Genomic DNA, 18,560 nt, shown 5'->3' on the forward strand with positions numbered 1-18,560 from the left:
GTGATACGGACCGTACACATGCGTGTACGCTCACTATCACTATGGGTGTGCTCGCGTATGAGTACCCATAGTGATACGGACCGTACACATGCCTGTACGCTCACTATCACTATGGGTGTGCTCGCGTATGCGTACCCATAGTGATACGGACCGTACACACGCGTGTACGCTCACTATCACTATGGGTGTGCTCGCGTATGCGTACCCATAGTCATACGGACCGTACACACGCGTGTACGCTCACTATCACTATGGGTAGGCCTACGGCAGCACTCCCATAGTGATAGGGAACATACACACGCCGTCAGAGCGAATGTACGGTGCCTTTCACACATAACAGTGGTGACAGGCAGCACACAGAAAGGAATAGAGCTGACATACTTGTCCATGGATGGACATCAAGGCATTGACTGGGCAGTAATACATGTGTGGGGCACAGGTGTGAAAGGCTGTGATGTGGCACATTACTCCTGAGTTGTGAAGGCAATAGATGTATGATGAGATGTGTACAGATGTTATGTGTGATGGTGCACTATGTGCCAGACATGCCCTTCACTCCTTTGACATGTGTGCATGTCATACAGAACACTTGAGATGAGCGTCACTGGCATGGCACAGTCAACAACGCACGCAAGTGTCCCCTGATGCCCGCTACAGGGGTTACCACACCTGACATGTGACTACCCACGTTGCACGATGTGACTATGTCATGTATGTGTGGTGTGTTCCCATTAGCTTGATGTTGGTGTTCCCTCAAATGCATCTGCAGTTGCTGCAACCAACATGTGTCTGTGTGTAGATGGCCATGGCACACTGTTACGCACACCAGGCCACATGTGGTATCGGATGTAAGGTGTGTACGTATGCATGGGAAACGGAGTAGCATAACAAGGACCTGTCTGCATCCTCTCAATGTATGTGTGGTCAGTCAAGACATGTACACCTTCATGGCAAGGTGTGTGGGCTGTCCTAGTGTAATGTCATGTGACCTGTGGCTCTACTGTTCCGCTACCTGTCTCTGCAATCAACATCCTACTTCTGCTGATATGTAGATGTATGTCACTCCTGTATTGCGTCTGGCTGTTCACTTACACTGGGACACAGCTAGTTCCATGCCATGGGATGTGGAGGTTCACAATCTCCGTGTGTAGCTGGGTCTTGGTAGGAGTGTCACCTGGCAGCCATACGTGTCCAGGGCATGTAGCACATACCGAACTCCGTATGTAGCATATGTGTATTGACAGATTAACATGTGCTCAGTACATATAAATTATTGTTGTAGTGCACTCACTCTTCCTTGTCACTTCCAAATTACTGCCGGGCGCCGCCTCTTCCCCGACCAATTCCGGACTTGGCTGACATGCGGGAGAATGACTGTATACGCTGCTACCGCTTCCCCAACCGTTGATTGAGGAGTTGACGGCAAGGCTGGCACCACACCTGCAACCGCTGCACAGGTATCCTACGGCACTGACACCCAAGCTGAAGGTAATGGCAGCCCTACATTTTCTTGCCACGGGTACCTTTCAATATACCATAGCTCATGTTGGTGGCATGTCCCAGAGCATGTTCAGCCGTGTGCTGCATGATTTGTTAGAGGCCATATTGCTTCACCAGGATGAGTTCATCCATTTCCCAACTCCTGAACAGTTGACAGGTGTCAAGCGTGGATTCTATGCCCTGGGAGGGATGCCCCATGTCATTGGGTCCATAGATGGGACACATGTGGCTTTGGTACCACCACAGGCACAGGAGGTAGCGTACAGTAATCGCAAGCACTACCACTCCATCAATGCCCTTGTGGTGTGTCTGTCCAACATGGTGATTTTACATGTCTGTGCTCGTTTTCCAGGATCAGCACACGATGCCTACATCATGAGGCGTAGCAGGGTGCCTGAAATGATGACGCAGCTGCGCAACGAACGAGCATGTGTTGTTGGTGGGTACACTCTGTCTGTCCTGTATTTTGCATAGACTTCCAGCCCGACTGCTTCTCCTGTCCTACTTATGTCCATGTGGTTTCCATGTAGGAGACGCTGGCTATCCCAACATGCCATGCCTGATCACACCTCTCCGCAACCCCAGCACGCCGGCCCAGCTCCGCTACAACACCGCCCATGGCCGGACAAGGCGAGTGATAGAGAGGACATTTGGCCTCCTGAAGAGCCGATTCAGGTGCCTACACAAGACCGGCGGTGCCCTGCAATATGCCCCGGCGAAGGTCTGCAAAATCTTCATGGTCTGCTGCATGCTGCACAACATGGCAGTTGAGAAAGCTGTGCCACTCATCCTGGATCAAGATGATCAGGACCATCCACCCGTGGAGGACGAAGGGCTTGGCAATGGGGCTAGTGATGTGGAGGATGTGGTTCTGCAAGAGGACATCCGGAGTCGGCTCATACGCGACTTCTTTGCTTAGTGGTGAGTACCAGTGTCTGAGTGTGCACGCATTTGTCCTTGTGTGGCATGTGTTGCAATGTGTGTGTCCATCTGCATGTATGCCACGTGAGTCAGAGGTGTGTGTGGATGTGTCACTCGAGTGATGGTGCCAGTGATGAGTGTATTTCCACAGTCATAATTGTGACCTAGCATGTTGTCATCCTTACATGTGTCGAGTACATGCACATGCAAGTGGATGTGCTTTTTGTGGCTGATTTCTTGTGTGTCTCTCATCCCCAGGTACTTGTGCATGCCGTCTGCTGGTTGCATTGTTGTGGCACTGCTATTCCTCATGGACACGTCATCGTGTGCTGACTCAGCGTTACACGCACGGACACGTTTGGAAGTCTCCTTAGGGTAAGGGATGCATCAGGGGTGTATTGGGTGTGGCAGTTGTTTACGATGTGTGCACACTGCCCCTGTCGATGTTTGGTTCCTCTGCAGACATGTCGCATCACCATGGGACACATGACATGTAGCTGGATACACCTGAATAGATGGTCAGACTTATTGACAGTCATCTGTAATGGGATAGTGGATTGTGATGATGGCATCAATGTGTGTAACACTGCCCTCGGACACATACGGTTTGCATTGGCTTGACATGGTGTGGGACTTCCACATCAGAGGATCAATGGTGTATGGCAGCCTCTCCGTGAGCAGCAGGGGGTGTTTAGCTGTTACCTGACACTTGTGTGCCAGTTCCATGGATATCAAGCATTTGTGGTGCAGAAGGGGGGTGCCAGTGTTGGACCCACATGTTACTCCACATGACCTGTGTATGTGTACTCCGAGTTGCCTCTGCATTCCGGAATACATGACTAATAAAGGTGTCCCTATGCCTCCAAGGTGCCTCTTCTCAGTCAATGCTGGTGTGTTGCCACGGTGCATACGGCATGTCTGGCATGGTTTTCAGTGATAGTGGCTATGTGTCTATGTGTAGAGTAGCAAGATGCAAGTTGTTTGTCTGGGATTAGACTCTGTATTGTGCATGATGTCCATGACTGTGTGGGTATTGTGACATGTGCCATCCCCATGCATCCAACGTTGGCCAGGCCACCATTCTCTGCATCCACCTGACTCAAGCTTGCAGGACATGGTTCTGCCACCTGTCTACACATACCTGGGTGCCCCCCAGGACACTCCACATGATCCCTGACCTCTGCGCATGACTGTTGCTGTACACAATATGTCTGTCGGCACGGTTGTGCGGCCACCCCCTCAGCTGGTTGGGCCCATCACGGGTGTGTATGGTGCTCCATGTCTGTCTTGCCTAATACATTGTGACCCATGTGTGTCCTGTGCCAGACTCAGGCCCCAGGGTATGGATGGTTGAAGTCATAGGAGAACTCAGGCATGGTTAGACTTTAAAAGACACATGTAAGGTAATAATGCAAAATGTAGGCATCATCTCTGGATCGTGTAAGTTTTTATTTGTGTTGGGGTACATGATGGGGGCGGGGGTATGACAAGAGGGGCTTTCCGGGTGTGTGGAATCCAAAGTTCACTGGGGGAGTTGGTATCCTTGCCATTGGAAATCATCAGAGTCCATGCCACAGTCTTTGTCAACATTGGTCAGACAGTGACCAGCAAGTCCATGTGGCAGAGAATGTCATTTGCTGTTGTGCTGCTGTTGGTCCAGTGGGCCAGGTGCCAGGCCAGGTGTCTTGGGAGATGGTGCTGTTGCGCCGACCCTCACGGTCTTTTCCGTGGACGACCCGCCCTCCTGCGAGAACCCTCAGAAGCAGGCTGTGACGATGTTTGGGATGCTCCTTCGGATGTCTCCTCCTCCTCCTGATCCCTCCCTGTGGGTGGTGATGTTCTTTGCCTGGTGGCAGAGGGAGGGTTGCCCATGTTGTCGGCTATCCGACGGAGTGAACGGTTAATTCCCGTGAGCACCGTCACAAGCTCAGCCTGTCTGTCCTCCATCCGTCCTTGGTGTCACTGTTGAAAGGCATGTTGCTCCGCATGTTGCTGGGCCTGATGGGTCTTGATCTCCTCGAGGGTCCCCTTCATCTCGTTGAGGGTGGACACAACCTGGCTCATGCCCGTGGTGTCCTGCCGGTATGTGTCCAGGATGTTTCTTACATGGGAATATACCGGTTCCACAGCCAACTGGTCAGGCTCGCGCCTCTGCCATCCTCCACTCCCACCACCCCTGCCCACTTGCACCTGGCCTGCCCTTGTGGGCACATCGGGTCTCCGGGACCACTGAGGGGTGGCATTTGCGTAGTCGCCTGCCTCCTCCTGGGTGCCCGGTACACCGTGTTCCTCCTGGTCAGCCTGGATGCGTTGTGGTGGTGGGGCAGGGATCCTGGGTGTCTCCTGGGATGTGGCAGGAGTGGGGGTGGTGGTTGGCCCAGTTGTACCTGACGCAGGTGCTGCAGGTGGTTGGACACCAGAGGGGCCAGGTCGGTCGGGGTCGTCCACAGAGTGGTGAGAGTCATCACTGCCGGTGGGATCGTCATCCCGCAGAGCCAGGTCCTGTGAGTCTTCCCCCCCAGTGTTCGGGGGTGATCCACGACGTTGACCTGTGTGTGAGAGAGACAATGTTATTTTTGTTCCATGCAACATCCATGTTTCATTCGTTTCAAAGTTGGCACATTTCTTCTGGGTAGTTGGATATGTCTTGCATTCCACTCACAGTGCACTTGTGCATGGGTATGTCCCTTGGCCACAACTTTTGAAACTTTACCTATGTGTGACACAGTCTTACTTGCTGCGTCAATTGTGACTGCAGTCAGCAGTGGAGTGAGCAGGTGTGGCGAGCCATGTTTTGGCGCCTTCCATGTTGCACTGTACGTGGGCACATGGAGTTGTTCCACACACTTATATAATGCAGGTAGCTGGCGTTGTGCTCGTGCACAGGTTGAGACATGGCCCAGTGTTTTGCCATGGAGAAGAGAGGGGGATTCAGGCACTGGTCACCCTTGTCTACATGCACGCAGTCCACCTGCTGACGAGCAGACATTCCCACACCACCCAAGGCTGAATTGGTCTCCCTGTGTATCCCTTTCTCACTCCCTCTCTGTCCCCCTCTCCCTCCCTCCCTGTGTCAGTCTCCTCCCTCTGTCCGTCTCCCTGTGTCTCCCTCCCTCTCTCTCCCCCTCTCCCTCCCTCTGTGTGTCACCCTCTGTCACCTCAGCCCAGCTTCCTAGGCACACACTTTTTGCAGATCTTTGAATGGCCCTTGGCTTGTTCATGTGAGTTTGTTCCTGATCTCCAGGCACCCATTGGGTTTAGTGTCTGTGTCTGTGCTGCTGCTGTGGTGGTGTGTGCTGCTACTCTTTCACAGTGTTGGCTGTTCATTGGCTGCTGTCATGTGCAAAAAGTGCCTTCACCCCCATGTCTTCATGCAAGGCATCCGCCATTTGCAGGTATGTCGTTCCTGTGTGGGGACACACTGTTTGTCTGGCTGTGACCTAGGCCATTTGGGCAGAGGGCATTGTTGTCTGCTTCTGAGTTGCACTATGTGATTTTTGAGGCCCACACTCCCGCCATCCGGGTTACCGTGTCTTGTGTTGGTGTTTTCTGTGGCCTGTGACTTGGCATTGTCTAGCTGGGTGCATGGGGCATGGTGGCGCTAGTAGCATGTGCGTGTTTATGGAGTGTGGTTGAGTCATGCGATAGCTTTGGGGTGGTTGCGTGCATGATTGTGGGTTTGGTTGTGGATGACGTTCCCCCCCATGTGAGGTGAGTTGTTTGTGTACTCACCAGGCTCTCGGAGTCCTTCTACTCCCTCCACTGCCACCACCGGCAGTATGGCCATCCCCTTCTCCTTCCAGGGATGGTATTGTACGCGTCTGCGGGCCGGCCCTCCTCCAGTGATGTTGGCCTGGTTGTGGTCGTCGGTCATTTTGCGGCGGACCGTCCTCCGCAGATCGTACCACCTGGCTTGGCATTCATGCCTGGTCCTTCTGGTGGACGCAACAGCATTCACAGCATCGACATAGGTCTGCCACATGGCTGTTTTTTCGGAAATGCTGGTCTGTCTGACCAATGTTCCAAAGAGGTGTGGCTCGACTCTGAGGATTTCGTCGACAAGGACCTCCAACTCTTGGCTAGTGAACTTTGGATTCTTGTTAGTGGGCATGGTGAGGGGTGTGGGTGTGGATGGTTGTGGGGGTTGTGGGTGTGGATGGTTGTGGGGGTGTGGGTGTGGATGGTTGTGGGTGTGTGGGTGTGGTTGTGCAGGTGTGTGTGTGAATGTGATGAGGGGGTGTTTGTGAAGGTCGTTGTGTGAAGGTGTGCAGTTGTAAGGTGTAGTGGAGGTTGTAGTATGGTGCAGTTGTTTCTCTGTGTGGTCTGGCAGCAGTGGGTCTGTTGCAAAGGATCATGGTTTGTGTGTGTTGGGCCTTTTTATTGGTCCATTGGTGGGTGTGGCTGTGTTTGAACTTTGGGTGGGTGTGTTATAAGGAGTGGTTGTGTTTTGGCCCTCTGTTTGGGAGTTTGGCAGTTGCAGGTCAGTGAATAGGTTGTATTTGTGCTTGTTGGACATGTTTTGTGGCTTTGTGCGATTCGAATGGAGTCTTCTTGTGTTGTTTTACTTTGTCCTGGTTGTGTACGTGTGTTTTTAGCGTCTGTACGGTGCGTACATCGGCCATTTTGTTGTACAGTGCTGTCCTTGTCTCTGGCTTGGTACGACTCGTACATGCGCGATGTTGGGTGAGGGTGCTGGTGTTGGGGCCTGGGGTGCGCTCCGTACTTAGACTGGTGGGGTGTGTGTTCGCTCCGTACATACACGGGTGGGGGTACGGTCCGTACATACGCGGGTGGGGGTACGGTCCGTACATACGTGGATGAGGGTACGGTCCGTACATACACTGTTGGGGTGGGGGTACGCTCCATACATACGCGGGTGAGGGTACGGTCCGTACATACACTGTTGGGGTGGGGATACGCTCCATACATACACGGGTGGGGTTACGGGCCGTACGTACACGGGTGTATATACACGGGTGGGTGTACGGTCCGTACATACACTGTTGGGGTGGGGGTACGCTCCATACATACGCGGGTGAGGGTACGGTCTGTACATACACTGTTGGGGTGGGGGTATGCTCCATACATACACGGGTGGGGGTACGGGCCGTACGTACACGGGTGTATATACACGGGTGGGGGTACGGTCCGTACATACACTGTTGGGGTGGGGGTACGCTCCATACATACGCGGGTGGGGGTACGGTCCGTACATACACTGTTGGGGTGGGGGTACGCTCCATACATACGTGGGTGGGGGTACGGGCCGTACGTACACTGTTGGGGTGGGGGTACGCTCCATACATACGCGGGTGGGGGTACGGTCCGTACATACACTGTTGGGGTGGGGGTACGCTCCATACATATGCGGGTGAGGGTACGGTCTGTACATACACTGTTGGGGTGGGGGTATGCTCCATACATACACGGGTGGGGGTACGGGCCGTACGTACACGGGTGTATATACACGGGTGGGTGTACGGTCCGTACGTACACTATTGGGGTGGGGGTACGCTCCGTACATACACGGGTGGGGGTACGGTCCGTACATACGCGGGTGGGGGTACGGTCCATACATACGCGTGTGAGGGTACCGTCCGTACATACACTGTTGGGGTGGGGGTACGCTCCATACATACACGGGTGGGGGTACGGGCCGTACGTACACGGGTGTATATACACGGGTGGGTGTACGGTCCGTACGTACACTTTTGGGGTGGGGATACGCTCCATAAATACGCGGGTGTGGGTACGGTCCGTACATCCACTGTTGGGGTGGGGGTACGCTCCATACATACACGGATGGGGGTACGGGCCGTACGTACACGGGTGTATATACACGGGTGGGTGTACGGTCCGTACATACGGGGGTGTACATGCACGGGTGGGGGTTTGGCACGTACATACGAGGGCTGGGGGGGTGGTTGGGCGCGTACATACGGGGGCTGGGGGGGTGTTGGGCGCGTATGCGGGAACATGTCTCCATGGTTGCTATGGGAGTTCGGTGCGGACAGTGTTTTTTCCATACGGTTGTAACATCGGACGCACGGGATGGATCGTACTTGCGCGGTCGGACTTCACTTTTCACATTTGTATGGTAACTCGTCCGGGGACGTGTCGGACACGTTTTCCGACCCGAGGACGTGTGGGGAATTATTCCCAATGCGATTCGTATGGACTTTTTCCCATGCGAATCGTACTTGGCAGTTTGTACGGCACTTGTACGATTCGTACAGTAAAAAGACCGGATACGAGTCGTACGGGGAAATTGTTTCCAGGATCGTAATCGGCACAAAAGTTGTCATATTGATGGGGCTGGTGGTGATTTAGATATCTTCTGGGCTAGAGTGCTCCAACACAGAACATCCTACCTAATAGCCATTTAGGAACATAAATGTAGGTTAACACTCAAAACTATTTCTTTTTTAAGCAAATTTAATGCACAATTTTGCTAAAGTAAAGCTCACCATTGTGTAGCTATTTAGAATTTTACCTACTTTTCTTTGTAGGTAAAACAAATTATCTATTCCATGTCTGTTGTCTAACTGATTAACACATGGCTCAAATTATTTTCAGGACAAATAATTATGACTACACGAGTTGTATTTTCAAACAGCAATAGCGGCATTTTGAAGTATGGCACTACCAGGTGATGTTAGAAACATTTCAAACCTTTTACCACTTAGGCGTGCAGAGAATACATTTATATTTGTAATTTTATGAACATAAATTGCAAATTTAATGCAATCTTCAAGTATATTGCATTTTCAGCTATCATGGGTTAAGGCCCAGATTTCTGAAACCTTTGTGCTGTACCTGCATTATTCAAGGCAACACAAGAACAATGCAAAGGCTTCAGTAATATTACAAGTGCAAATCTTGTGTAGCTTAGTAATGAAATGTAACGCAACACAGCTGCTTGCAGTATGGTATGTTACATTTCAACTTAGGCGGCATTCCATGGGTGGAGCATAGGTATTCCCATGCATCCTCCCATGGATTTTGGTACATTCCCAGATTTACTAAAGCTAGTAAAAAAAATGTTAAGCTTTCCACAGTTTCCGTAATGAGGAGAAATATTATTTGTCTTCATCATTTTCCTTTCCACATGTGCTGCATTCCGCAGCACACGTAGAAGATGGAAAATGCCCTTAAGGCTTGCTCTTGTGCAGGAATATGTAAATTCCTGAAAAACAATCATGCCAATGATGCATGCACTCTTACACTGGTGCATGTGTTAGCATTAGGCTGTACACAGTCAACAAGTGCAAGGAGAGAGGAGAAATGCTCCATATCTTTGAAAATATGGAGCATTTCTGCTCTCACCATTTCATGCAATGTAGCACTGTAACTCTTGCATTGTAAGACATATTAGCATATACTCCTATTTATAGAGAGGGGGACACTAGGAGCTGATTATAAGGTCCAGTGACCCTTGCTCCTGAAAAGTAACTAGTACACATGTTGACCGTTATATATGTCCATTAGGGACATATATCCAGCTAAAGCGGAACATAATATCCCCTAGAGCAGCATTATACACTTTGTTTTAACAATGACAGAGGGATCACCATAATATATAGTACCCACTCTCCCTCCAATCATTTTTTAACACACCACTTTAGACTTCACTGCCACTTACACCCATGCACCCAAACTGCTTCTCAACAAAAGATCTCCGATAAAGAGACCCTTTGGGGGACCCGTAAGGTATTGCAGCGCCGGCCCGACGAGGAGCAAAGCCCAATGATGAGGCATGACATCCTTCGGGGTGTGTGAGGGCATTATGATGAGGACACACTGTCCCACACAGATAGAGTAGCACGCGAAAAAAAGTTTCTTCCTCTTTCATCCTCTACAAGGGACAGTGACTCCCTGTGTGTACATATTAGCATATATGCCTCTTATGGGCTGATTCCGATGTCTGATGGATTCAGGTCCGTCCGACATCGGTCAGGAGCCGTAACTGACCGACCTGCTGTCGTCAGTTACAGCCCTCAAATACGATGCGACCGAACAGGGTTCGGTCGCATTCGCATACCTCACAATGCAAGCATACATTCTGAGCGGAATTCATGCTTGCAGTGCGAAAAGCAGGGGTGCAGTTCATCCCTGCACCCTGTGGCTAGCACCCCAAGGTACCTGCCACCAGGTGCAGGGATCCACAGGCAGCCATTCGGCAGCCTCACACCCATGGGGGCCCCAATGGGGGCCCTCAAAGACTGTTTCCAACTGCCTTTTAATGCCGGAAAGACCGGCACGAAAAGGCAGTGAAAAACTGCCATTGTACTACCTCGGTCGCAAAGAGGCGGCCGGTGGAGTTCTGAGAGATTTCCGGATGGCGGACGGGCTCTCCGAGCCTGTCGTCCACAATCCGGAAATCCAAGTCGGATTCCTTTCCAACCGAGCCCATCAGAATGGCTTGGTTGGGAAGGAATCCGGCCATCACCTTCCGACCGAAATGGGAATCGCCCCCCTTAGTGTTCAAGTCGGGTAGAGATTGTGCATGTTTTATGATTTATATCAATCTGACAACCTGAAAATCTACTCACATTGTAAAATGGAACACAACCTTAATATGAACAGGTCTACCATCTGGGGGCTATCAGCAGAACTGAATGTCACCTGCTTGTATCTTGCACACTCCTTTGTGCCACTTTATGTGCCATGGAAACCTGTATGCATAAAGGGTGTTTTAAACTAAGGTGCTAATATTTGGCTGAAACACACCTATGCTCAAATAACAACGCATGGTGGTGCCAGTTTGGCTAAAGTACTGTGACCCTCATTTACGGAGATTTGGCGTAAAGGCAGCACAAGAAGTAAGCAGGAATGCACCATATTTATGTAATACAGTGCATTCCTGTCCTTTTCCCCTGCGCTGACCCTGTTTCGGCAGCCTAACTCCATTGCAGGCCCCCTTGCAACATGGTGCAAGGGTGCCTGTGTTGTCAGCAGGACTGTTTCTGTGCAGGAAGGGACATCCTCCTGCACAAAACCAATCTTAAAAGGCGTTTTCCTCTTTCTCTTTCCGCTTTCAGAATGCAGCACACAGAAAAAGAGGAAAAAACAAGTTGAAATAAAGATATTTCCCCTCGCTGTGCCTCACCTCAGGATGCATAAGATTTGGGCGCTTTCCAAGGTTTACATGCTCTCGTAAATCTGGGGAAGTGTCAAAGACCATGGGTGTTGCATGGGAAAACCCACCGCAATGCCCATGGAACGCTTCCGAGCACAGAGAAAGGCAATACAAGATTTGCACTGCCTTGCTCCATATCTATGAGTCCATTCAAAGCCACGCATAGTGGCTTTGCGTGGCCTAATAAATATGATTTTGTAATCTGCCCCACTGGGGCGTCACAAAAATTGATGCTCCAGAGGCGCAGGGGGTCCGTAGATATGCCACTCTATGTGTGCTGAGGATGCTAGGGAAGCTGAAAGGTCACTTGTGTGACCGAAACTGGGGGCATAGATACACTCCCTACAAGTATAAAACAATTCAAGGCATTTGGTTTCATTATGGTTGTTGCTTTGTAGAATCTGCTAATATAGTTATTGTAGTAATGCAAGCGTGCTGGCTTGGCAGCGCCGGGGCACTATTTTTACAATTGAACTCATGCTACTGAATAGCCATGACCCTCCCATTGAAAGGGTCAGATCACTTGTTCTGCCTCGAATGATGTACTTCATCAATCCCACATTACTCATTGAGTGTCTGAGATCTAACATACTTGACAGTAAATCGTTAATAAAGTGAGGGGAAATGAGAGAGTCCATAATGTAACCACTTCGCCTTTAATTCTGCACATTAATCTCCGTTATTGGCTGTGGCGTGCCTGTGCTCTACCCCATGATGTTTTAATAGCCCCATTCTCACTCCATATTCGGCATGCAGGTCTGTCGATCAATGACAATTATCACTTAATGAACTTGTAATGATGGGTGGACCCAGAGAGAAGAGAACAAATAAATCACGAGTTATGGATTACATTGCCGAATAGCAGTGCTTCATGCTACACGGACGCACAGAGCTGTTTTGTTTAGATTGCCTTTTCAGCACTAATCAACAGGATCGATCACATACATGTTCGGAAGTCTGATAATGGTACATCTTTAAGGTGCAGAGGAGCAGCGGGTATGTACACATTGCAACATGTAAACCCATGCAGAGAAAACATTTTAACAGCACGTGTTAATTAGTATAATTTCTCCTGAAATGTCATTGGATTAGAGCAATGCCATGGTATTTTACCTGCGTGTATAATCGCTGATGTTTCATGGAATTGTACCAGGGGTGTGGCTTCATTTGGTGCAGAAGGCGCAGTGGCACCGGGACACAGATACCCGGGGGACCCACTGAGCCCTGTTTAATGCTTTATATCACACTTTAAACAGCGTCGAGGCGGCCAATCCTTGCTTGCACTGTGGCCCATGACGGCACGGTGACCATGCTACTGATATGGACTGAAAAGACTATTCACTGAAAAAGAGAGACTAGAAGAAATGGCACATCTTTAATAATGATACTTTATCATGTCAAGCAAACAAAGATGCTGCTTGCATTTGTTTTAAAAGAAGCAAAGACAAGTGCTCCAAAAGCAGACACATTTTCAAAGGTAAAGAACGTTCTTTACTTTATTTTTTTTTAGTTTTGATTAATCAAAACTACAATCGAAAAGGTACTGCTTTCCGATGCTGTATTAATTTGATCTGTTTTGGATTTTTCAAGTATTGCTTGACTTACTCTGCACCGAATGTCATAAACAAAACAAGGCATTTAGATATATCATTTTTTATATATTTTTATCTTGTAAGGAATCCTACTCATCAGTTTTCCATCAGCATCAATAAGAATCTTTTCGGATCTGGTGAGTTCTGCTACTAGTGCTTCTGCCTAGCGACCACCCCCACAAGTTGAACCAATTTGTCTGACTGAATCATAGAAAGTTTAAACTTCCTAATAATCAAAATGAAGGAGACGCCATAGGCCCAAAAAGAATTTCACTGAAAAAGTCTCATACATAGGGGCACATGCATCAACATCTGAATTTGCGATTACCAAATTGCGATTGTCCAAATAAATGTGATTCCTTAACATTATCTGATTGCGATTCTGTAAATAGCGAATCACTATTGGGTAATGTGACTCCATTCATTCCTATGTAATGAAAATGAAATGAAATGGTGATTTATAGAGCGCGAAACAATCACCCTAGGGTGTCAAGGCGCTTACTCATTGAAACCAAATTTGACTGAAGAGTTCACAGGCGCTTTAATGAATAAACAACCAGGTCTTTAACGTTTTTCTGAAGGCTAACAGATGTGTCTCCTGTTTCAATTTTATAGGAAGAGAATTCCACAATTTAGTTGCACCTAACACAAAGCTTCCCCCCCCCCCCTCCAGGAACATTTTTTCACCCAGGGAACAATAAGATCATGCGCAGAGGAGGAACGAAGATTGCGTGCTGGGATGTAGGGTATCAAGTTCCGTTTTTAAAAACCTGGTCCTATACCCTGTGTGGTCTTAAAGACAATACACAAAGCCTTAAACTCAATACGTTTGCCTATTGGCACTCCTTGAGTGTCTTTGACACAGATCTGTGTCTTGGGATATTCAGCAAGAGCCTAGCCGCTGCATTCTCCACAACCTGCAGTTTCTGCATTTTTTCCGGAGGTTGATAAAGAACCCATTGCAATAGTCGGCCATAGAAAGGACAAGCGCTGAGACCACTAATTTACGAAGCTCAACGGGAGTGAAAGGAAGGATTTTTCGTAGGAGTTTTAACGTTATAAAAAGAGAAGGCAGTAACCTGGTTTACATGATTTCCGAATGAAAGTTTGAAGTAAAAAATTACTCCCAGGTTCTTAACCTTGGTCACTGGCGTCGGTAATGGCCCAAATTCCAGGGGCCAAATATCAGGTGACCAAAAGGTAGTATGTGCACCGAAAAGAAGGACCTCTGTCTTGCTAGAGTTAAGTTTCAAACAGTTAGAGGTCATCCATTCCCCAACCTAACAAAGGCAGGCGTGGAATTGTTTCAAGGTGTCAGTGGGGGATTCTGATACAGAGACGATAATCTGCGTATTGTCTGCATAAGAAACAGCCGAACAATGTAGGAATGAATGGTAATGCATTCGCAAATTGTGATTACTAAATTGGAAATCGCAAATTGCGAATGCAAAGCCAAGGGGGCCTAAGGCCCCCCTGAAGCACCCCAAAAGCAAATGCAAGTGAAAAATGCATTTTTGTGCACTTTTCAAAGTAAGCACATATTACCATCAACATTAAATTGATGGTAATTAGCGGTTCCTAAATGCACAGTCTGCATTCAGGAAAGGCTTCTTGCATCTGCATTAGGGAGTTGCAAATTGCGATTCCCTATTTACATTCTCAATTTAGGGAATTGCAATTAATTGTGATTGAGTAAATTGCTAATTGCCAAAACGGTTCATGCATCAGAAAAGGCCATTTTGCGATCACAAATTGACGTTTTTTGCAAATCGCAAAATGGTTTGATGCATGTGCCCCATAGTCTCTGACTCCATTCTGCCTTCCTGTTCTAAATTCTTTTCTGTGACCTCAACATCCCTCAAAATTCCAGCAACCTGAACCTCAAGAATCACTTCATCAAATGTACTCACTCCAAAGAAACATTATGCGGCAGATGTATCAACAAAAATGTTTTGTGATTTCCTAATCGTGAATCTTTGCAATTCGCAATTAGGGAATCGCAAAACGGCATACATGGAAGTATAGTACACTTTATGTGATTCCTAATGGGTCGCAAATGTCCTACCTCATGAATATTAATGAAGTAGGTCACAATTTGCTACCCCCTAGGAAACGCAAAAAACACAGGGATGGTGGCCCGCTGAGATCATGTCTGTATTTGCTTAGAAATAAAGCAATCTTTTTTTTTGTAAAGCAGCCCATTTTCCGTAAAGGAAAACAAGATGCTTTACAAAAAGAAAAATTAAATGTTTACTTTTTAATTTTTTAAGAGCAGGCAGTGGTCCATGGGACCACTGCCTGCTCCTAAAAATGCTTTTACAAACATACACAAAGATGAAGGGGTCCCTTGGAGACCCCTTTCCATTTGCAAATGGGTTACCACCTACTTGTAGTAGGTGGTAAAATAGGAATGTTTTGCGACCACATTCACGGTCAGAAACATTCATGCATACCATTAGGAGTCACTATTTGTAATCTCAATATTGCACTTGAGAAATTATGTTCACAACTGATAGAGAATAACTCCAATCAAAGGAGTAGCGAGAGAAGAACTGCAGCACGCATGGATGAGTTAACCCATTCCATTTGGAGATTGGCACTTCACTTCAAAGTTATCCAATCAGTCAATCTTCAAGTAGAAATGGGTGGTGTCTCAAGGTGCCTACGGCAGATGACCTCTGTAGTCGAGGGACGACAAACTGCCCAAATAGCTAGTGGGATGGCTGAACCTCAAGATAGTGACAAACTCTCCAGTGTCAAATGCGTTTCAGTGCACGTAATGAAATTCATTTTATTTATTAATTTACTTACTTACATTACTCCGGTCGGCCGTGAGCCAGAGTTTATTAACCCCCACCCTGCCCTTCCCCTACTGCCCCACGGCACTTCCTCCATGGGCCGCTACTGTGGGTAACCGAGGTGGGTTGGGCGCAAAGCTTAGCCACAGGCTTTGCTCTCTAGGACCCCAGTTGCATATGGCTGAAGGCCCTGCACAGCAGGGGATCAGCAGCCCCTGTTGGATGGGTGCAGTGGCTGCCGCAGTTTATGCATTCATACCTTGCTGTGCACAGCCAAAGGTCGGAATTGAAAATTAAGTACGACATCATAACAAAACATATACAATCCACTAATTGTCCTGATTCAGTGGTTCGGATTCAAAAGAGTAAAACCACTGGAATTAACAACTTATGATTATGAATGCACACAACATAAAATATAACTCTGTGATGCATTGTCCTTCCTAAAAGGTGGGGATGAAGCTCTGCATCAGCTATTCTGAGGAATATCACAGCTTCCACAGTTTCATGTTTGTGATTAAAAGTATGATGTTGGAGCAGATAGTCTGGAGCAGCTGCCTCACACTTTCATTGAACTCAATAGTGTGCAAAAGCCAAAGTGACATGCCCGTCCATCTGTAAAATCATGAGGGAAAATTAAGGACAGGAGCCGCACACATTTGCCCTGGTGTCATCCTCACAATTTCAAACATGACACTGGTCAGAGAGAAGGTCCCTTTGTCTAATAAAAAAGGGGAAAAGCAGGAGAAAGTCTGGCTATTACCAAAGGGACAATCTGGAAAATACAGTGGTGATACTGGAGCAGCTATCAGTTGCCCCACAGTCAGATGTCTTGGTATTCACTTCTTGGTCAATAGTAGAAGAGGAAAAGGCACCATGAGGAAGCAACAGTTCCACACTGTTTTTAGCAGGGTTAGAGGGAATAGTATGTGAGACAGATTTATGGGGATGAGACTCCCCTCCACTTAGTTTTTTGATAATGTGGGAGTGAATTTAAATGATGGAAGAGAAGGTGGTGTAGCTTTCCTGGGACCTTGTGAAACACTTGACTGGAGGAAACAACCCACCCAACCCTGTTTTGGAAAATGCCGAGTGGAATTTAAAATGGGGATGCGTTCCAAGACAACTAGCACCAGCTCTTGGGGATGGTAGAGAGTGAGAACAGCAGTTTAGTACCACAATTGGCATGATTCGGAAGGTTATAGTTTCATTGACCCCCAGTCCTCGGTTCTTGGCATGCCACGTGCGGTTCGGAATACAGGACATTGCATTTCTCCTCTCTTTTGCCAAAACTATATTGACCTGCCTTTGTGACATTTTGCAAGAGTGGAAAGATGTGTCATTTGACAGTGGCGCTCACTTTGAACCACAGCTTTTCTGAGTTACTTTTCCTCACATAAATAACAGTGAATAGTGAAGCATATTTTAGTGTCCAAACAACACTGTTCAACTTTCTGAGCAAACTGACATTTGTGGACAACTCCCAACTATCCGAGGGCATCCTCAATGTGTTAACCATCAAAGATCTGCTTCCTCAGTGCTAGGCCTGGTCCCTGCTGAGATGAGCACATTCTGATGCAGGTAGGTGGAAACACCAAGGGAAAAGTGCTGAACATTGGTATTTATACACATAATAACAAAGCATGAGGATTTACTTAGCTATTTGACTTGGTTACATATCACAGCATATTACCTCCATTATGACCTCACTCCTACACAATTAGGGACCGTATCACTTAAAATGAGCACGGTGAGCATCTATTTCAAACTCAGACTGACTGGTGTCTTAAGCAGTGGAAGAGCATGAGCAAACGCAGTATACCACCTTAAACAGTTGTAAAGTATTTCTTGCCATGGAAATTTTAAAGCAATGTTCTGCTTTTATCTGCAGATATAGCAGCAAGTGTTGACATATCCAAAGTAAACACAGTATCGTACACATGCAACATATTTAGAATACAAAAGGTCACATCACAACAAAACAGGCAAAACAGAATGAAACAAATGCAGTACCATGCAACAACATTGCCTTGTAACAACAGAGCAGTAGCGTTAAAAACAACAACACATCCCACCACAACAAAATATCACATAACAAATATGCACGAACGTTCTTTTCTCACATCTTCACAATCTGGTTTTCTTAATACGTTTGTAAAAGGTATTTGAAGCAAGTCATGATTTAATTTACCTACAAGGACACAAAATAGTGTCAGTCAAAAATGTGTTGAGACTCTGCCCATGCGCTCTGACAGGTCTGGTAAATAGTTGAAGGGGTGGAAGAGCTCTATTTTATCCCCTTAGACTGTGATAAATTGCTGCTTTTCACAGGAACTTTAATGGCAAGTGCTCCTTTTAGATGGAAATGTGGCATCATACAACAAGATATTGCATTGTGGTAGTGCAATACAAATACACAGCAGGAAAATAAAACAAACCAGGCAAAATCCCACACAAAAATATGTATACACATTCTTATCACACATTATCACCTGCACAAACCTGCTGTCATGGCAGTTAGAAAAAGATGGTTGCATCAAGCACTGCCTTAACTTACCACCCAGGACATGAAAAAGCACCAGTCAAAACATTTTGAGATTCAGCCCTCTG

This window comes from Triturus cristatus, chromosome 5_2, assembly GCF_964204655.1.
Source record: "Triturus cristatus chromosome 5_2, aTriCri1.1, whole genome shotgun sequence".
Taxonomy (NCBI): Eukaryota; Metazoa; Chordata; class Amphibia; order Caudata; family Salamandridae; genus Triturus; species Triturus cristatus.